Consider the following 23,162-nt stretch of genomic DNA (forward strand, 5'->3'; position numbering starts at 1 on the left):
CAGAGTGCAGAGCTAAGCCACTGGAGGCCAGAGAGTATTGGCACACACCTTTAACCCTAGAATTCAAGGCCACCATGGAATAATATACTGAATCTGTCTAAATGAGAAATAGAACTCACACAAAAATGTAAATATCAGAGATTTCTTCACAATAAATATGAACTTGAAGGAAAATTCATTTCCTTTACATAAGATTTTCACTTAATAAGGTGTTGTGCACTTAATCAAATTGGAATAAATACTTAATGTCTAAAACATAATTTTTTTAAAAAAATAGGAATATGAGACTTTTGGTGGGGAAAATTAGTTTTCTATATTTTTCATTTTTTTCATTTCTTTTTTTTTTTTTTTGGTCAAAGGCATTTGCTTCTCCTGGCTTAAAGGAGGATGATATCAGACAACCAACTCCCCAAACTTGCCTGATACTGAGAGTTTCCTGGATTTTCATGCTAAAACCAGGCAATTGAGGAGGCTATAAGGTGAAAGCATCACAGTTTGTTTCTCTCTCTTCCTCTCTTTCAACTTAGATAACATACTTGTTGGAAAAGCTCCCCAGGTTTTGTAAGAAGGCCCTCTAAGGTACAGTTAAAGAGTAGAAGTTAAAGGTAGGAAGCTAACTCACTTTTGCTTGAAAGGCTGACATTTTCATGTTCTCTTTTTGCTCCAGAAGATGATGGTTATTTGTTTATAATAGTGGTATTAGTACATGTTACTTACAGACAACTCTCCTGTGAGGTTTCCCTCTAATTCATTTTACAATCCACCATACAACAGCATAGAAGGAGGCAGAAAGAAGTAGACCAAAATCAATATTTAAAGGCTTAGTTGGAGAAATGTGGTCTAAACTTTTAAGGGGAGAGAACGGGAAAAACAAATGAGTTTGCTCAAGTAAATCTAATCTGTTGTTAAACCTTTTGAGAATACATGCATTAATAATAGGAAATTAATTTCCTTATCTTTCTCTTTTTCTATCTTCCTAACTTCTTTAATATGTCATTATGCAGCGACCTCCTTTAACCTTATAATACTTTTTGTGCCTTCAAATGTTTGCCTAGAGTTTTCAGCTTCCTTCAGCCTCTTGTATATATGTAGTCACTGCCATTTCCATCATTTTAGTTCCAATTTCAAATGGATAACAACTTTATGTTTTAAACTTTTAAAATAGGCTATAACAGGAAGCGAGTAACATTCTGTAGATATGGTACTAAAGAATTAACCAAGCCTGTTCTTTCTAAACAAGTGCTTACTACACAACTAAATCTCCAAATTATTAAGCTCATTCCATCTTGTTGTTTTATGTCTTTTGTCTTTTTATTATTATTGTCTTCATCTTTTCTATCTTCACTTGGACAATTTGTTTTCTGTTTCCCTTGTCTGAGTTGCTGAAGATGTACCTTATTTTGTCTGTTATCTAGTGACTCATCTAAACTCTAAATTGAGAGAGTATTGTGGTACATATTGTCATCACACTATTACTCCAGATAAAATTCAGTAAAATCCTGAATTATATAGAATCATAATGTTTTGTATTACCACAAGCTCAGTCACTATTTTGTATAGTAGTCTTTACTTGCATTTATAGCATATTTGTCAACATCCATTTTTTCATCCGTTTATGGTTCCTGCCCTAACATTCAGAACACAAGCTTCTTCCTGAAGTAAAATTTTAAGTAGATATGATAGATATTTGTAAGTGATATTTAAAAACACTATAAGCAAACCCTTAATCCACTGTATCTCTTCCCTGGCTCTATAACCTGACATCCTATCCCTTCCCTGGGTCTACAGCCTGCTACCATAATTGTTTCCTGGGTCTATAACCTGCCATCCTATCTTTTCCTTGTGTCTACAGTCTGCCATACGATCTCCCCCACCCTGGGTCTATAACCTACCAACCGATTCCTTCCTGGTTGTATAGCCTACCAACAACCTATCTCCTTCCTGAGTCTATAGTCTACCAACCAATCTCCTCTCTGGGTCTATAGTCTACCAACCAATCTCCTCTCTGGGTCTATAGACTACAAACCTATCTGCTCCCTGAGTCTATAGACTACCAACCAATCTACTCCTTGGATCTATAGCCTCCCAACCTATCTCCTCCCTGGATCTATAGACTACTAACCTATCTCCTCCCTGGGTGTATAGACTGCCTTAATATCCTGTAGTGAACCTCCACAGTCATGAGTCAGTCCTTTAAAATGAACCTCTTCTCTCCTCGCTGACCATATGGTCTTCTATTTTATCCTTTGTCCCCTGTTCACTAATCGTCTCTCCTCTCCTTACACTTTTCTTCTTTCTCTCCCCCTCACTTCCTTTCATATCCTGTCCTATCCTACTCTCTTTTCTCCCACTTCCACCTTTCTTCTATTTCTCTGCTCACCACCTATAGTATACCGTGTACAACATATTGTTTATAGTCAGCTCCATCTCTTGAGGATTTCTGAGTGATAAATTATCCTAAATTAAACTGTCAGAATTTACACCTGCACCTCCATTTCTTTTCTTCATATGTATATGCCCATACTTACAGCTACAGGAATAATTTCAATGTTTACATTTTTGTCTTAATGCTCACATATAAACAGCTCCCATATGCAAAAAGCTTAGGATTTCACCTGAAACTCATGCATAATAAACACAATTTTAAACTCTCTTAAGAATTTCTGTTTCTGATTAGAGATGCAATTAGGGTCTGCGTTATGTCACTAGAAGCCTTTTGCAATTTTTTTATTATCAAAGATTAGAATAGCTGCCTTTACTGTAAGTCTGTGTTTCAGCACTCCATAATGTGAAAAGTTTTTGCCTCTTTAGGAATTAAAACTCAGATCTTTAAGCATTGTAGATGAATGGCACCAAATTGTGTTCTTAGCTGCCATTCCTCTACTTGAAATGCTAAAGTTTTAAGGATTTTTCATGTGTATATGTGTAGGTGATCTTGGTCACGATTTATTCATTGTATCTAAGTATTTAGGAGAGCAGATACTTTGGGCCTGGTTTTACTTTTATCATATCTGTTTTAGTAGTTAATCTGCTTGCTAAATCATTCATTATTTTAGATCTCCCTTTGAATTGTTTGATGCCAAATAACAACACTATAAAATAAGAATAAGGGTTTTCATTAAAGTGACAGAAGATCTAGACTTTCAGTTAGAAATTGATAAATAAAAAATACCACTCTCTCCAAAATAACAGGAAACAGGGTCCCACTGCAGTTATGCCAAAACTCTTCTCTTAAGGTGAGGAGGCCAGCCTGTGGTTTTCACGGGTAAGAGTGGAAAACAGAGTAAAAAGTTCGTTTTTGTGCCAATCCACACAGATTTTGAAAATGATGACTTAATTTTTTATTTATAAAGAATTCAAAGTTAATTCCCAAGTAATTATTAAGTATTTTTAAAAATAATAATAACTAGAATCACAACATCCACTCTTAATTATATGTATGGCCCTTGTTGTGTTTTGACAGGGATTCATTGGTGCTGTGACTTACCTAACACACAGTTTAGATCACATAGGTCTGTTTACAAAAATGCATTGGAGATCAGACTGAGGTAGTAGATGCAAATAGAAAATGAGGATTCTTGTGAATAACACTTTCATTTAAACATAGCTTCATATTTTAAACTATTAAATTTACTTTCACTGAGGTGTTGCTCTTCTCACCATTGATTTTTATGTCCTCCTAATCTGAGACCCTGGTTTCGAAACAGCAAAGAAGCAACCTCTCTGTTTTCAGAGACAACCTTCTTGCTGTCTACATTAGGCCTTAGTTTCTCGTGAACTCTGAATGCAGAAAGCTTAGAGCAATGCAGTATCCACAGCATTGTGTCCTTCCTCTATTTATTTCATAAAGTGTTGTCTTCAATATACTGAAGTGCTTTCAACTTTATCCCAGAGGAAAAATGTGCTAATCCAGTTACAGACATTTAATTAAATCACTTTTCATTTCTTGGTGATTCTTATGCCCTATTTAACTACTACTATAAAGAAGAAAATTCTCCAACAAATTAAAATGAATTAAAAAATCAAATTTCTGAATAAAACACCAAAAGTGTTAGATGACACTGTCAAAAATTTATCAAAACAAATAATAACATTGGATTTTTCATTAATACTAAGAAAAATGTATTTTAATCAAAGTGTATTCTTGTACAGAGTTATACACTGAAAGACAATAGCTATGCTTGGTTGAAAAGAACTATCTAGACTTACATTTTGTGAATTCAAATCTCTGTTCTGCTGTTTGTCATCTGAGTCTAATCTGGGGAAAATCTGATGACTACATTGTGCTTCAGTTTAGTCATCTCCAAGTGAGAATAAGAAAGTACCATCTTACATGGCCGTGATCAATGTTTACTAGGTTACCATTTCTACTTATAGTAGTTCCTGGCATGGACAAAGAATCCTTGATCTAATAATGTAACATTATATCATGCATAGATTAATGAATCTTTAATTTTGTGATTTGTGACACGTTTGGATGTTGGATTTCTCTGAGCAATAACAAATGTAAGTCAATATTTCACCTACAAAACAAAGAAATATAAATTTTATTAATAATATATATATAACATAATATTATATATTTTATATGTTACATATATAATTTATTAAGAACTCAGGAGGCAAAGGCAGGGACTGACTCTGAGACCAACCTTGTCTGAAGAATGTGTTCTAAGACAACAAGGACCACATGGAGAAACCCTATCTCAAAACACAAAACAACAATCAAACTCAGAATTAAAAGCATAGCTCACAGTTCATATAACACATTGACATTCAAAGTGGCCTATAAAAGATGAGGCACTGTAACTAAAACCATAGAATAAAAAATAAAGCTATATATTTATCTTCTCTTAACTGTCAAATCTATAATATTAACATATAAATAATTCTTTAATTTTCAGGTCAGGATGTTTACATGAAATGTCTTATTATTAATAAGCCTTTACCAAATTATCTTTTCAGATAATCTCTAGTGAAAGGAAATAAAAGAATTATATTCATTTCAATTTTTTTCTTTTTTATGTCTGTAAATGTAATTCTTGCTTCATTTGTTCCATTCTTTACATGGCCCCCGGATAAGTTTATCACGTACATACTTTGGCAAATTTCCACATATACTATTTACACCCTTAGCACCCTTAGGTTAGACAGCTTAACTTTTCATAGTGTGAATGCCCAAATTCCTGCACCTTCCAAGTGGTTTCAACCTTGTCCTGTCCTTTTTGTAATATTTCTCCCAGAAGTCCCTGAGTATCTCTGTCATAAGCACTGATATCTAGAGGCTGTTAAACTTGACCCTAGAAACTATTTCCAAAGGAATATGCAGAAAAAGCTCAATCACTAGATTCTTATTAATGGGAAGCAGCAGAAGTTCTGAGACAAGTGGCCTAATGGAATATCCTCTCGATCAGAAATGCACTCTCCCAGGGAGAGTAGTAATGAAGTCTTTTCCACATTCTTTTTTATTCTTAGTCATAAATTTAGTGACTATTTACCATCCCCTTCCTATCATACCACAACCCCATATCAATGGAGTTGACTCTAAAGCATGAAACAAAATAAACCTTTGCTTAGTATAAGTCAATGGTCTCAGCCACTTGTTACAGTAACAGAAAGATGACTCACATAAAATGACTACTTTTACTTTCAATCAAGTTACTCTGATACCTTGGGAAATCCATAACCAAAATTTTTTGATGATTTCCTTTATTGCTTAAACTTTCCTTTTTTATATTTATTTATTAAAAATTTCCACCTCCTCCCATCCTCCCATTTCCCTCCCACTCCTCCCACTCCCCCTCTCCCTCGCTCTCCATTCCAAAGAGAAGTCAGGGTGCCCTGCCCTGTATAACCAAAATTTTCATGTACTCCACAGACCAATATTTTGATAGTCATTTTATTGTAAGTATTTCAGAAGTTGTATTGCTTTTTCGTATAATCTTCCCCCCCACCATCCATACTTTTCAATGGTAGAAGTTCTCCCTTGTCCCAATTTTGTTTGTTTGTTTGATTGATTTTGTGGCTGTTTGGTTTGCTTACTGTGTTGAATTTTTTTTTAGAGTTTTGTGTGAAAAAGATGAATAAAGTGCTTTTGGTTGACATAAGACAATAATTAACTGCTTTGCTGCAAATATACAGTTTTGATTCTTCATTCCCCATGCCTTTGCAACCAAATAAAGTCAAAGAAAGACCAAGAAGGATGCCTGCACAGCATACATTGATAATGAATGAGGTCAAACATATTAATTATTTTAATTTCCATGCATGGTATCAACCTTCTGGAGATCTGCCTCTCTAGAAAATCTCAAGGTTTTTGGTGACTGAACCATTATAGCCTTCAGTCTCAAAATAATTCAATGTTTAATCATTAGCATATTTTTTTTCTTTTTTGTGACAAATGAATCAACTAGTTTATTGAGCATACTTACAACAGCATGGATGAGGTGCTACACATTCATGGATGATCAAAGGCAGCTGCTTCACTGCAAAGTCCACCCTTGAATGCCTAAAGTCTAATAGAGTCTGCATCCAAAGAAAGTCTGCCCTCTGATCTCCTGAAAAAAATCTTCTTGCTATTTTACATCTTTCATAAATGTTGTTTAAAGTCTAGGATCATTAGCATTAATTTCTAAGATAATAATCCTTTCTCATATTTTCTTGGTGAAAGGGAGCATAAACTTCATTTACTTTTCAGTTTAAAAACTGATCTTCTAGGAGGAATTTTTAAAGAGTCTTTCATTGTCCTCCTCATTATCTATAGTTACTCATATTTTATGTTGAGTTATATTTGTTATCAATTGTAATCCATCAATAATATATTTTCCTAAAAATTTTCATTTAATTTACACTTAGATTTATTGGTGTGAATTTTTGTTATTAATTTCTACTTAATACTTTAATTCTATAATAGGGCATTGCTTTGTTCTCCTCCTCCTCCTCCTTACTCTTTGCATGGTGTTTGTGATTCATTTCTAAGATGTTCAATATATTCTTTTGAAATCTATTGCTCTCCAAAATATCAAAATTATTATTATTATTATTATTATTATTATTATTATTTGTGTGTGTGTGTTTGTGTGTAAGAGAAACTGATGACTTCTGTAAATAAAAGAAAGCCAAAATTTGGTGGGGGTGTTTTTCTAGCTTCTGGTACTTTTGTTTGATGACATTTGCTTGGTGGGATGTGGATACAGACTCTGACATTAGAGTTGGCCTCAGGAGAATGTAGAATAAAAATGATGGACAACTGTGCCAATTGCTTTTGCCTGCTTATTCTTGTAATCAATGATCTAAGTACTGCTTTCACCACTTTGCTCTGAGGGGAAATGCTGCTGATGCTGAGGAAAGAAATCCATTCTGCCCAACTCTTCTCTGTGTATTCACACAAGAAATCTCTCTCGAGGCTCTCCAGTAGTTTGTATAATTTGGCTCCACTTTTAAAAGCATCCATTGGTGCCACTCTACATCTGTCACACAATCCTCTTTAGCGTGTCTTTTGCTGTATAGTTAATATGATAATAGTTAATATATTTTGTATTTAAATAAATTTCTTTGATATGGGAGTCCCCTCTGTTTTCTGTGATTACCATTAATGAATAAAGAAACTGCTTTGGACCTATTGCAGGGCAGAACTTAGCTAGGTGGGAAAAACTAAACTGAATGCTGGGAGACAGGAGACAGAGTAAGGGAGAAGCCATGTAGCTCCACAGGGGACAGACACTGGAAATTTACCCATAAGCCACTGCCATGTGGCGATATACAAATTACTAGAAATGGGTTAAGTTAATATGTAAGAGTTAGCCAATAAGAGGCTAGAGTTAATGGGCCAGTTTAAATAATATGGTTTCTGTGTGATTATTTTGGGGCTTAGCAGCTAGGAAACAACAAGTGACCTCATTACATGTCTTAAATTATACGATTAATTAATAGAAATGTAACAGCTTGCTACTTCCCCTTTAGATTTACTATTTGTAAATGTATATGTCTATTTTAAAGAAAATTTGTGTAGAAGAGGGTTTAGGATAGTTTATAACTTTGGCTCAAAGCTTGTCTTGTTCTATGACATGCATGAAACATTTCTAAGAAACCAATACAGTAGCTACATGAATTTATCTATTTCAATAATTGAAAGACTTATTTGTTTTAGTGATTTATTTTGTGAGAGTTCTTTTACCGGAAAAATGCCTTGTCTAACATTTATAATGATTAAAATAAAGCAGATTTTAAGGCCATCATGGGAGGGATTTTTTCTTATAATATTAAAATGAAGTATGCATGGTTAAAAAAAGACAAGGTTCAAAATTACATGTTTTGCTATCTTATAAACATAGGTAAAAGACTTTTTTACTGATGACTTAACCAAATTTTTCATACATACCTAATACCAATACTTCTCATTTTATTCCATGAGATAAAAGAAGTGGAACACTACAAAATTTATTCTATGAGGCTAGCATTAGCCTGCTACTCAGAATGTATAAAGATACAACAAAAAGAAAACTATAGAACACTTTTCCTGATGATCAAAGATCAGAAATTTGCAACAAAGTACTTGTAAATAAAATTTAGGAACACAATAAAAGGATTAAAGTCGTAATCAAGTGGGCATCATCACAGGATGCAAGGTTTGATTAACATATAAAGTCAGTAAGTGTAATATATTATGCAAATAAACGTAGGACAAACTCTCATGATAACCTACATAGGCACAAAAAAGCATTTAATAAAGTTCAATATGACTTCATGATTAAAGCCCTAGAGTTATTAGGGCTCATGAGTCAAAGAACATACCTGAAACAATAAGGAATATAGCCAACGTTATACTAAACAGGGACAAACTGAGGGCATGTGCTTTAAAATCAGAAATAAGATAACGATTCCAAGTTTTACTGCTCTTATTCAACAACATGTTCAACATTCCTATCTCCTTATTACTACATTTTTTATCTTGGCACCACTTGGGTGAAAATTTATTTTAAGTAAGGACCACAGACAGGCAGAACTGAATCTCACTCTGAGCTTACAATATCTCTCCATTAAGTCTAAGATTACAAAATCTTCTATCTGTTTGTTTTGAAAGACCTGGATAACTCCGGGTATCCCCAAAGAAAGCCCTGCATAAATCCAGGTTCCCCACCCCCACCCCCAGCAGGAAGAAAATAGCCAAAAATCCAAACAGGAAGAGAAGAATCAAAAGTCTAGGATTTAGCTGAAGATAAAGGTAGATTGTGATCTTGAGAATAATCTTGAGAAACAGGGAGTTTCCCCCTTGTGATTGTCATTGTACTGTGTTTTAGACACTAGCTGATTATGACCTTGGGAGTGGTCCTGAGAGGCAGGGAGTTGCCCCCTTGTGATTGTCATTGTACTGTGTTTTAGACACTAGCTGATTATGACCTTGGGAGTGGTCCTGAGAGTTAGGGAGTTGCCCCCTTGTGATCTTCACTGGCATTTTCAGAATTTTCTGTGACACACTCCGTGCCAATTCTGGATCACTGGGCTGTGGTTTCTTCCCTTAAAAATCTGTTCTCCCGGTCACTTGGGGTCAAACTCTTCCACTGTGTGGGTTATGAGTCTCGGCCCCAGTGCACTGATTCTTGTCTCATCTCATCAATTAAAGCCTCGTGTGATTGCAGCAAGGACGGTCTCCTGTGAGTTACTGGGGGGTTGTGTTATCCTGAGACTTGAGTGAGAGTCTCCCCGGCACTGGGGGTCTTTCAGTTTCCTACATGTATGTCTGTTTATATGAACTGGAAAGGCTTAGATCATGTGATTGTTTGTAAGCATCAGTGCCACTGATTGTTAATCATCCAGGCTAGTAACAAACAAGTTCCTGCAACCTTAGTCCTGGGGAGTGAGATTGCCCACCAAAACATTTATTAAATAAACTAAAATTTACTAAGTACCTATATTGCTGAAGGCTTTCTAGGTGATAAATAAAAGGTCTACAGTAATAGAGCTCGCTTCTAGTCAAGCTTCGTTTGCAGTACAAATAAACAAAATACCAACAATATTCTCCAATTAATACTATGCAGAGATTACTTAATTTTTGTATATACATAGTCTTTAGTGCTCTTGTATATAAACTAAAAATGAAAAAATACCTTTGATTTATATCAAAGAGATTTTATAGATTTTCTTTTGCAATATAATGCAGTTACTTACTTGCTCTGAAACAAATTCAAAATATTAAGTGGAAAAGAATAAATCATAGGCAAATGCACTCTGATCAGATGAGTACAGCGATGACTTAAGTAGGTGGAAGTGTGCTAAGGTGATATGTCCATAATATTTCAAAAATAAAATCATAGTGAGTACTATTTAGTAAAGAAATTGAGAAATTTTAAGTTTTGCATCTATAAATATTTCAAAACTAAAAGCATAGTGGATATTATTTAGCAAATAATTGAGACTTCAATATAAGTATGAGAACTAAAAAGAAGCCATGCTATTCTTTTCTTAGTTTAATTGAAAACTATTTTTTAAAATTGCAGGGAAAAGTAACATCTGCTGATTATATTTTAAAAGAATCTCTCTGCTCCTAAGTGGAGAATTTGATGGAAATGGTTAAGCATGGATGCAGGGAAACTTTTTTTAGGATGTCGTTTCTTTGGTCGCCATGAAGGATAGACGGTTTAGTGATTGTGGCACTTTTTCATTATAAGACAAGAAGATGGATTCTGCAGAGCAACATAACATTACTTATAGATATGCTAAATAAAGAACAAAGAGTTAAAAGACACCATTTCCATTTGCTTAGCCTAGCAAATAGCAAAGATAAGGTCACTTAAACAACTACCACATATTCTTCATAATTTTTGGAGCTGGGAAGTCCAAGACCCAGGCACTGGCATTTCTGATGTTTGGTGAGGGCCTACTTCCTGATACACAGAAGACTGCCTTTTTCTTGTATCCTCAGATGGTACAGAGAGGAAATCACTCTTTTGTTTTTAACAAGACAAACCAAAGAAATATTTTGCTTTTGTTATGCTCAAATCCGTGGGGTCCCCACAAAAGCCAACAAAGGAGACAGAGTCCCATATGTAAAAGCGAAGAGCCTATATTTGAATCATGTTTGCAAACTCAGTCTCTCTGCACGTCCAACGTATTGGAATAACCAGAGAGCTCTGAGCTCAATTAGAATAGGGTTTTATAGTAGTAAAGGTGGGGGTGAGGTGTTTCTGAGTTTTTTTTTTAAGATTTTTATTTATTATGTATATAGGTTTCTTCCCTCATGTATCCTGCAGTACAGAAGAGGACACCAGATCTTATTACAGATGGTTGTGAGTCACCATGTGGTTGCTGGGAATTGAACTCAGGACCTCTGGAAAAGCAGCCAGTGCTCTATTCCTCTGAGCCATCTCTCCAGCCACCATGTTTCTGAGGTTTTAAGACTGGGTTGTCTAGGGTTTACTGGTGGCTGTGCGCTAGCAGGTATTTCTACCTACAGTGTTTGGAATGCCAGGAATTTCCTTTGAATGGTCTGTTCTTGGGTGGGGGTCTGGTGACCTCAGTTTGCAGTTCCTCCTACTGTCCAGCATAGTCTCAGGGTAAACAACTGAGACTCCAGCCTCCACTGAAATTCATTGATGTCCAGTGTACCAGGTGATAATAGTTGGAGGAAGTAAAGAACTTCCTTTGGGTGACCTGCCCAGACTTAGATTGTCATGGCTGGCCCTCACACTTTTAATGTTTCCCTTTAGCGTAATACACCCACCTCTAAACTTGTCAAATTTGCAGGATTTTAATGGGAAAATAAATAGTAATATAAAATTATTATGTTTTTCTCCACATATTCTATTCTCTTTTCTTCCCAAATTCTGACACATTTTACACAGAAAGTCCTTTAACAGACAGAAGTTTCTTTAATGTGATTACATGGCTGTCACCTCTACTGTTCTCTAATGACAGGGGGAGATGTTTGAACTGTTTTTTTTTTTCAGTTGATATAAACATGGGAGATCAGTGAAATTTCATTATCTATTTAATACAATGCACACAATCCTATCATTTTTTGTCAGTACACAGTCAATGAGCAGGCTAAGCAGGAGAAAGGTTAACATTTGTTGTTAGACATTGTTATTGTTGCATGCAAGTGAAAAATGAACAAACTACTTTCATTTTCATCAAGGCAATTTCAATATTTTCCCATCTTCCTTTGTATGAGCATAATGAAAAGATGTATATTTAATTTAAACTATTAGATGAAAGTTTTGACAATGGTACAAAATGCTATTCTGTGTTAAAAATACATTTTGAACCTGACACAAATGGTTCCCAATTATCCCAAACAATCATGATAAACTTTTAAAGCATACCAACTCTTAATCAACTTTCCATTTTTCAAAATTATTCATTATAAAGTTTCTAAAATTATACAAATTTTTGATCACTCAAAATTGCAGGGAAGAAAGTGAAAATTTTCAGGCTAACAAATTGCTACCTGCTACTGTGTGCTTTGACTTTTAGAATAGGATCATCATTTCAACACTACTTTCTTAGTCTAAAATTAAATAGCAAAGTGACTATCTATGCACTATTTCCAAGGCAACTTTTAGTGACAAAAGATTTAAGACATGCCAATGAAAGGGATTGTCATATCATGGCATAAACATCAGTCCCATAATATTAAAAAGTTGAACGATCTTTCTGAATACCCTGCCATCCTTGTCTGTTAATTTTCAGCAATATTTTCCCCTATCTCTTCTTTATAAATCCCTTTTCTATGGGTGGTGCTGTAATCTACAAGTATCGAGATGTATACAAAATGTGCCAATGATTTTCCTCAAAAACAACTTATTGTCTACCTATTTGTAACATCAATAACTCTAAACTTCCTTGTTCAATGTATAAATGGAGTGCAAGATAAGAATCAACACAGTATTTCTCCTGAGAGTCATGCAAACCCTCTGGCCTTTGGGTGGTTCAACTTCATTTTCTCTCCCTACTGTATTTGTTCTGCATCGCTAAAACTGAATCATAGACAACATATTTTTATTTTTGCACTCATTGGCACTACTGAGAGTAGTTTTTAAAAATATAAGTCAGTTTATCTAAGAATGCTTTTCTCGTTGAATAATTAAAAGAACTATCTCCCAAAGCAATTTTTATTACATTTTGTTTTAATTCTTTGCTTTTTGGGGGCCTGGCACTCTGCTCCCAAATAATCTCACAGACTTATTCTTACTTAAAATCAAGCCTTAGCTTGATTTATATCTAGTCAGCCTCTCTTAAATTATCCCAACTATCTTTTGACTCTGGAATTTTACCTTTTGCGATTTCTGTATATCTTTTCTTTCCTTTTTATTCTGTGTCTGGCTATCTGACTGGGTGGCTGGACCCTGGCATCTTTTCTCCTTCTTTTCTCACTCCTCCCTCTTCTCTTTTTCTTTTTCTATTTATTCTCTCTGCCTGGCTGCCCCACCTATTTCTCTCTTCTGCCTTGCTATTGGCTTTTCAGTTCTTTATTAGACCAATCAGGCATTTTAGGCAGGCAAAGTAATACAGCATCAGAGAATAAAAGAAATGCAAAATAAAAGAATACAACACATCTTTGCATTATTGTACAAATATCCCACAGTGTAGAAGAGTGTAACCCATCCTTAACTAATATTCATTTCACAACATTTCAATATGTTTTCCGTGTAATTTAACCAACGTTACCCCCATTGAGATGTATTCCCCCAATTTTGTGCCTTTTGAAGACATAATCAGCTAAGTGCCAAGTGGCATGTTTGGAGAACAGAAAAGTGCCCATTCCTTCTGTTATTCTTAAAAAATATATCACGTGTCTGATGTGGGATTTCATTGGTCAATAAAGAAACTGCCTTGGCCCATCTGATAGGGCAGAATTTAGGTAGGCAGAGTACACAGAATAGAATGCTGGGAGGAAGAGGAAGTGAGCTCAGATGCAGGGCAGCTCCTCTCAGAGCCAGACGCGATGAAGCAAGCCACCAGGTCAGACATGCTGAATCTTTCCCGGTAAGACTGGTGCTACACAGATTATTAGAGATGGGTTGATCAGGATATGAGAATTAGCCAGTAAGGGCTAGAGCTAATGGGCCAAGCAGTGTTTAAAAGAATACAGTTTCCGTGTAATTATTTCGGGTATAAAGCTAACCATGCGGGAGCCAGGGTGACCGGAACGCAGCCCACAGCAGCTCCTACTACATGTGTCCGGGGCAGGTTGGCGGAGAGGAGGAGGAACTGAAGAGCCATTATCACGGTCCTAAAGTGCTGGGGCTGCTGAGAGAGCCAAGTGGCTGTGGATTCCCAGCAGCAGGGGGCCTTGCGGCAGAATTCCCAACAGGCGAGCGTGTGTAAACAGACTCATAGACACAGAAGATAGCCATAAAGCATTTATTAAGGGAGAGAGGGAGAAAGAGAGAGAGAGAGAGAGAGAGAGAGAGAGAGAGAGAGAGAGAGAGAGAGAAAGAGAAAAGGAAAAGAGAAAAGGAGGAGAGAGGCAAAAATCCGTGTGCACCCCAAGAGAACAGAAAGAGAAGAGAGCAAGATGGCGGTGGAAGGTCAGAGGTAGTGGGAGCGGGCGTGGCTAAGGCGGGGACTGAAAGAATAACACCTTCACTGTGCAATGAAATATTTGCGTCTTTTCGCTATATTCATGCCCTGATCCACATGTTTTACTCCTCTAGAGTGCTAGCTTTGAAATTTTATTTTCTATTTCTGGCTATTCATGTTCCCCTTACTGTATGTCAATTTCTTAGCATTCCTCTAGGAAATATTTTTCACTTAATTTGTTTTCATCTTTCTATTCAAAGTCACTACCCTTCCAGAGGCAGTGAGGTAGTTGCTGGGAAGTGAATCACATCACCTGAAGAAAAGCAAGTCTCAGACCAGCTCAATGACTTCTCAGGCAAAGATAGTAGCTACACAAGACTGGTACTATAACCCAAGACAGATGCTCAGAACCCTAGGGAAGGTGGAAGGAGAAAACTAATTCCCATGACCTGCACACTCATGACTAGACTTCACACACAAAAACACAAATACAAATAATTAAATAATTATCTTCAGCTGAGAGAAAAGATAAAATAAGGGAAAACTCTCAACTCCAAAGATAATTGAACATACTAGGTTAATTATGGGACCAGTGCATACATGTAGTCCAGCTACCGGGGAGTCTAAGTTAGGAGTATTGCTTGAGCTTAGCAGTCCAAGGTTAATTTACTTTAGAAAAGACAGTAATATCTCTTAAAAAGAAGTGACATAAATACAAGACTAGAAAAGAGACATAATAATTTAAAATTTAACAATCTCATTCATATTAACTTATATTTTAAACTTTTAAATCATTGCTAATATATGACCATAATCACTGTAATCAAAGGGCTTTCTCATTTTTCCATATTTTACAAAACATGGCTTCGGAATCATTTATGGGTCATGGTAGATCATTTTCATATAATTCATGAGAAACACATGTACACACGTGTGTGCATATGCACACACACACACCATAATATAATGTTGGTCTTTATAAAGATAAAATCTTCTCTTTCCTTTTTTCTTTGGCATATGTAGGAAATTCGTTTGTTTCTAATAGTCATATATAAATATACCTGTATTTATATGAAGTCAGTGTCTTCTTATCAATTCTGATGATTTTCAAGATGGGTAAATAGAAAATGATGAGATGTATGGTCTGATAGGCCTGTAGACAAATTGCAAATAAAATGATTGTTATACTAGGCATAGTATTAGGTATAATTAACCATCAAACTATTCGTTGCCTACCAAATGAACAAAAAAGCCTGGCCACATTGGAACTTATATTGTATTGTAAAATAGAATGAAATTGGTCAATTTTGCTCTGTGGTGAAGTTTCTTAGAGTATTGGAGATAAAGAAAACAGCATAAATATATGTTAAATTTAAATAGTCGGTTTGACTCTTTTGAAATTATACTTGGAATTAGGCAGGAAAACGTATCCTTGTACCACATAATCAAAACCGCCAATTTATCTGGAGTAAGTGAATGTGACATCAAATCAAAAGTGTTAGAAGATCTATCAGATTGTATATTACCTTTTAGACTATTCAAGACTTGGGCTTTTGCCCTGACAGCATTGCCGAGTCTTTGTAATGTACACAGCAGGCATGAATGGTGCGACTGACTATGTGCTCAGAAGGAGACTTGTTGTATGCAGGCAGGATGTGGCAAATAAGAAAGCAAAGGTAATCTAGAATGCTTTTTGCAGAAATCCAATCCAGAACGCATGGCAGCTTGGATCAAAGAGCCTGGGTTGGAGATATGTAGCTATCTGATTTTGTGTATCTTTTAGGGGCATGAAAGGCAGGATAATAGGAACCAGTTTCTGAAACATTAAGATTGACGTATAAGAGAATTCCATTGGCAGGGAAAGAAGAAATGGAACTCTTTATTACATAGGTGTCCTCTGACAAAAAGTACAGGAGCAAGAGAAGCCTGCCATTATGTAAACTTGGAATAACCATGGTATTGAAAGAACCCCAGTGCTGGGGAGACTCTCACTCAAGTCACGGGATAACACGACCCCCCCCCCGCAGTAACTCACGAGAGACTGTCCTTGCTGCAATCACACGAGGCTTTAATGATGAGATGAGATGGGAACCAGTGCATGGGGCCGAGACTCATAACCCACACAGGGGAAGAGTTTGACCCCGAGTGACCTGGAGAAGGGGTTTTTATAGGAAGAAACCACAGCCCAATAATCTGAAAGGGGCAGGGAGGGTGTCACAGAAAATCACAAGGGGGCAACTCCCCGTCTCTCAAGATCACTCAAGGTCATAATCAGCTAGTTCCTGAAACACAGTACTCCAAAAATACCAATGATAATAACAAGGAGGAAATTCCCTGTTTCTCAAGATTATTCTCAAGATTATAATCTAATTTTATCTTCAGCTAGTTCCTGAAACACAGTCACTGAACCAGCTAATCCTAGATTCCTGATTCTTCTCTTCCTGCTTAGATTTTTGGCTATTTTCTTCCTGCTGGGGAGTGTGTGTGTGTGTGGGGGGGTAACCTGGATTTAACCAGGTCTTTCAGTATCTTCAAGAGACCCATAAAAGGTCAGAAGTTAGCCACCCATGTAGTGGCATTTCATTTATATTTTAATAAATAATTTTTTATTAATGCCTGAGGATCAGAGAAATAAAACATCTCCACTGCTCAGTCTTATAAAAGAGGCAGTGGTAACACACACTTTAAATCCCAGTAGCCACACTAGTTTGCCATAGAAACATGGTGGTCGTGCATGCCTTTAATCCCAGAAACAGAGAGGATTACAAGACAGGAGGAGACAGCTCTCAGTCACAGTCTCATTCTGAGATTCCTGGAGATAGAATCACCATTTCGGACTGAGGTCAAGGTAAGATCCAGTGGTTGGCTGCTTTGATTTTTGAATCTTCAGGCTGAACCCCAATTTCTTTCTCTGAGTTTTTATTAATCATGCTTCACACCCTTCTTGGCCTTTTTTTCTTTCTCTCTTGGAGCCAAGTGAAAGGTTAGGTCTGGTATATCTCCAAGATCACTTATATTTCCTTTAAATAAGCTATATCTTTGTATGGATCTGTTCACACACACACATTTTTGTACAATTTTATAAGGAGGCACAAGTCCATGGAAACTGAAAAATTTTCCCTTCAAGCAAATCTGTGCTTAAACATGTTGGGAGTTCAAAAGAAATTTGATTACTCATCATATCCCTTCTATCTGTATCCTTAATATTAAGCCACACAGATAAGTGTGGCTCTCATCTGTATTCAAAGAAACTTCATTTTATATCAGATGGAAACAATTACTGAGATACACATCTGGAGAAAATAAGTTACCTTACAGTGCTTAACCCCAATGTAGCCGCCTCGACGGGTTACTCTGTCTAGGGTTTGTAACCCGCCTGGCTGGCCAGTTATTCCAGGGTCACGGAGAGGCACCACCTGAAAGACATAGGCTGATAAGCAGGAAGGAGGCTAAGCTTATTTGTCAAAGCCCCCGTTTATTAGGGTCATGGTTACAGCTTATATAGCCCCTGGATGGGGACCTTGGGGGGCTGGGGCATGGGACCTTGCCACGTGGTCCACGCCCATCACGTCCAAGAGGTTACGATGGGTCAGGTCAAGATTCCTTGGTCAGGAAGTCACAAGGTGACACACCTAGTTGTCTAGATAGTTTGGAATGTGAGGCAGGTTCTGCTAACAGATAGCTCTCAATTAACAGTTAATTTGGGTGTGGGATAGGCTTGGTCAATAAGACTATTCTCAGTACAATTGGGAAGTAAAGCCCTCTGCAAAAACTCCTCACGGTGGTGCTTCCTGTAAATTTTGGGGGGACACGGCTCCTGACACCCCAAGTGGTACATCTAAAAGTAACACGTCAACCTAAGGCTGAGGAAACATCCACTGGGGACAGAGATTGGAGACTGTAAGAGGCAGAGGACCAGGGTGCTGCTGTGGGACAGGGTCTTCTAATCTTAGGCATGACAGGGAAACTACACCCATGACATCTTAACCATATTGTTGCTTCAACAACTGACCAATGACAATACCAGTTGACATGCCAACTGGGATGAGATAATTCTCACAAAAGTAACAGTAGTAATAGTAATTAAATTGTAATGGATGTTTGAGAGAGGTCATGCCTTTGAGTGGCTGTTCGTGGGGAAATAAGAAAAATGAGACAGGGAGAGGGAATGATGTAAATAGAGTACTCATTCATAACATTCTCAAAAAAATAAAATTAAATTTATGAAAAAAGAATATTGAGTATTCACCACATTCTGTCTGTAAGAAAATGAATAAACATTAACTAGAACAACAAACAAAAACCTAATAGGTTCTTATTTATTTCATACACTTACAACATTACCAAATAGGAAAGACAGTAAAACCTTAGTAAACCTCTCTCTCTCCTCTTCTCTCTCTCTCTCTCTCTCTCTCTCTCTCTCTCTCTCTCTCTCTCTCTCTCCGTCTCTCTCTGTGCATCTGATTCATGTCTTAACTTTCCGTGTAGTTTAAAAGTTTCTGTGGATGATGACAATAGTATCCTCCTATATGTCCTTGCAGATTTGTATGTAAATGATACTCATATCTCATTTTTTAAAACAATGTAATCAACAGGGCTTCATTAGTTCATGTTTAGTTCTGGAAATAGACAGGCTGTCTTGTGAGAAAAGGCATTTTAAGAAATAGCCAGCTGAGGGCCACACACTGTTCTCAGAAACCTCAAGCAGATGGTGACAGTTCTGGGCTCTAATGCTGTAGACCACCTTGGCGGGTCAGTTAGTCTAGGGATTGTAACCCACCTGGCTGGTCAGTTATTCCAGAGTCCCAGAGAGGCACTACCCGAAAGACATGGGTGGGAGACAGGAAGGAGGCCAAGCAGAGTTCTTGTCAAAGCCTCTGTTTATTAGCATCATGGTTGTGGCTTATATAGCCTTTGAATGAGGAATTTGGCTTGGGATGGGGGCAGGGGCAGGAAGGGATCTTGCCGCGATGGTCCAAGCCGGTCACGAAGTCATGAGGTCGTTGGCCAGGAGGTTACAATCGGTCAGATCATGATTCCTCAGTCAGGAGGTCACAAGTTGACGCACCTAGTTCTCTAGATAGTTGGAATGTGAGGCGGGTTCCGCTAGCAGGTAGCTCTCTGTTAACAGATAATTGGGTGTGAGATAGGCTCTGCCAATGAAACAGTTCTAAATACCTTTGGGGTGTGGGGCTCTCTGCAAACTCTGCAATATTTTGGGGGGGAAATGGCTTCTGACATAATGCTTCAGTGGTCTCTGAATCAGCCTCACAGACTCAGAGTCCCTTATCTCTAAATGTTCAGAAATAGAGATTTTCCTTTTTTAAAAATTTTTTTATGCCGGGCGCACGCCTTTAATCCCAGCCCTTGGGAGGCAGAGGTAGGTGGATCTCTGTGAGTTCGAGACCAGCCTGGTCTACAAGAGCTAGTTCCAGGACAGGCTCCAAAGCCACAGAGAAACCCTGTCTCGAAAAACCAAAAAAAAAAAAAAAAAAAATTTTTATTAATTGACAAAAAGATTCTTTTCTCATACAATATATCTTGATTACAGCTTCTCCTTTCATATTCTTCCCAGTTCCTCCCCAGCTCACCTCCACTCTGGATCCACTCCCTTTCTGTCTCTCATTGGAAAAGAAGAGGCTTCTAGGAGATAATAACAAAACATAACAAAATAAAACAAGGTTAAATACCTTCACATGGAGACTGGCAAAAGGCATCCTAGCTCAAGCAAAAATGCCCCCGAAGCAGGCACAAGAAGCAGCGATTCACTCATTCACACCCCCAGGAGTCCCATAAGAACACTAAGATGAAAGGTATAACATATATGCAGAAGACCTGGTGCAGACCCAAGCAGACTCTGTTCTACTCCAGTATCCATGAGTTTCTATGAGCTCTGCTCAGCTGATTTACAGTGCCTTGTTCTGCTGTCCACTATCCCCTCTGGCTCTGACACTCTTACTCCCTGCTCTTCCACTGTTGGGTATTCATCTATTCCTGAGGATTTGTCAGAGACATCTCATTTAGAACTGTGTAATGACGTAAAATGAATGCAGACAGATTATAAAAATATATACAGCTTTAATGGGGAAATAGACTTACAGGACCACAGGTTCCCGTGGAGAACAGGAAAGCAGAAAAAAAGGGCTGCTGGGATCACACCCGGCAGATTTATCAGTAAACATTAGCCCGAGGCGAACATGCCCCCTAATGGGTGGGGCTTATCCCTACATCTCCCCCGTTTGTCTAAATAAGACAGAAATAAACCAAATACAACTATATACAATAATAACAAATAATAAATATAACAATATTGAGAACAAAAGTTTTGCTAAACATTCTATCTCAAGGAGTCTAAATAACATAGAGAGTAACTACAATTATATAATCTTCAACTCCATCAAAGATCTGAGAAGGGAATAAATATTACTTAACAAACGAGAGGTATCCAAAATGTGCAACAATTGACAGAGACAACTGACTACCTGGGCAATCACCCAAAGTTTCGTTTGCAATGTTGAGTCAACCAACTTTGGCTAAGGCCTAACACAACTGACATACCATTCTTAGAACCCTGTCTTGGCAGGATAAGACAGTCCTGTTTCATCCACATAGGGATATTCTGTATCTTTGTCAGAAGTTGAGGTATGGGCTTTTCTTAACCCAAAGGCCAGTTCTGCCAAGAAGACAAGCTCCCAGTGGAGTGTCTTTGGTGCTCAACGTTCTCTCGGGAGTAGAGTGGTGTTGCCAGGAGTAATTGTGTCTTGTTGGCACAGAATTTTAGGTTAGATTAAAGGCCATTTTCTACAGCTCTTCGAAGAGGCTGAAGATCATACTATCTATACTAAATATAATCTCTATGTATCTAAAAGACCTGATTAACCTAAAAATAAATATGACAAACATATAATTCTCAATACCTATCTAACTTGAAGACTAAAAGAATAAACAACTGTGCAATATATGAAGACAATGGTCTTCAACTGTAAACAATGTCATAGTATCAGAGGTCGAAATGTACATTGTAATATGGTAGATGTATCAATACAATATAGACAAAGTTATAAACATACTCTTATACAAAAATAGAGGTAGGAACACTCACATTCAATATTCAATATATCAATATACAAGAAACAGTACTGATACAATTTTCTAAAAACAGTAATTCACAAATACCAACCATCCCATAAAACCAGTTAATCCCCCTTCCTTTTTTTTTTTTGAAAATACCCCTAATTCCATAAAAATATCACCGCATCCCCTCAACCCTAAACCAACCACTAAAAGATGTCCCTAACCCTGAGGGCAAACTCTGTTGGGAGAGGGGATGTCATCCTCTAAGATTGCTTCTAGCTGACATGGGGGCGACGTTCTTCTTAGGGGATCCTGTGAAAGTAAATGATGGTAAAATTCCCAATTTAACCTTTGACCTAAGAAAATTGTAACTAGTCTTTGAGCATTTTGAGAAGGTCCGGCCAGAGTGTTGTCAAAAATGTGCACCATTCGAAATTGTCTCGTGTAGTTGGTACCAAAAAACAGGTCTAATATTAGCGCTTTAAAAAAAAAAATTCATGACGTCATAAAAACCAGATTGAGTTGATGTTGTGGGGCCCCATCTTCATCCTGGAAACTTTAAAGATTACTGTAGGAAAATTTGTTGCTTGTTATGGGAAATTTAAACACGCCCCCTAATGGGTGGGGCTTATCCCTACAGAACTGTGTGTTCCAAGGTGATGGAGGAGGGTCATCTGTCTATGTGTTACTCTTATTGGTTAATTAATAAAGAAAACTGCTTGGCCTGATAGGTCAGAACATGGGTAGGCGGGGAAGACAGAACAGAATGCTGGGAGGAAGAAGGCAGTGAGGCAGCCGCCATGGAGCCAGCCACCAGGTCAGACATGCTGAATTTTTCCCGGTAAGGCACCACCTCGTGGTGCTACACGGATTATTAGAAATGGGTTAATCAAGATGTGAGAGTTAGCCAATAAGAGCTACAGATAATGGGCCAGTCAGTATTTAAAAGAATACAGTTTCCATGTAATTATTTTGGTGCATAAGCTAGCCAGGTGGCTGGGAGCTGGGCATCAGGAATGCAGCCCGCTGCTCCTTCTACACCAAGGTCTTTCTCTCTCTGCATACTGTCTGGCTGTGAGTCTCTAAATTCTCAGGTTGAAGGCCCTTTGCCCAAGCTTTGATTATCATGGCCAAGCACTGTCCACATGGTGTGTCAGCTTTTAGAAGCAGATAGCAGCAGCAGCTTTACCATTCACTTCTCTTTGCTTTCTGATTTTGGATGACACAGAACCTGGCATCCACATTACTATGGATTTTATCACTAGTAAACTGTGAGTCAAAATAAGCCTTCTGAAGTTGCTTGTGTTGGGTGTTTCATTACAACGATGAGAAAAACAACCGTAACCCATCTTTTAACGGCAGTGTCAGGACTCTGTTTCTTAGGGACACTTTTCAATGGCTAGAGTCACTTTGATCTTGGCTCCTTACAGCCTCGCCTGCTCTCTATGCTTCCACTTTCCTTCATCTCTGCTGCCTCTGATCTCACATTTCTGCTCCTGGCTGATTGCTAGAGCTCTTCAGCCATGATCCCGTAACTATTGCTAATGCCACTGCTGTTGCCCCGTATT

Source organism: Chionomys nivalis, chromosome 1, assembly GCF_950005125.1.
Source record: "Chionomys nivalis chromosome 1, mChiNiv1.1, whole genome shotgun sequence".
Classification (NCBI taxonomy): domain Eukaryota; kingdom Metazoa; phylum Chordata; class Mammalia; order Rodentia; family Cricetidae; genus Chionomys; species Chionomys nivalis.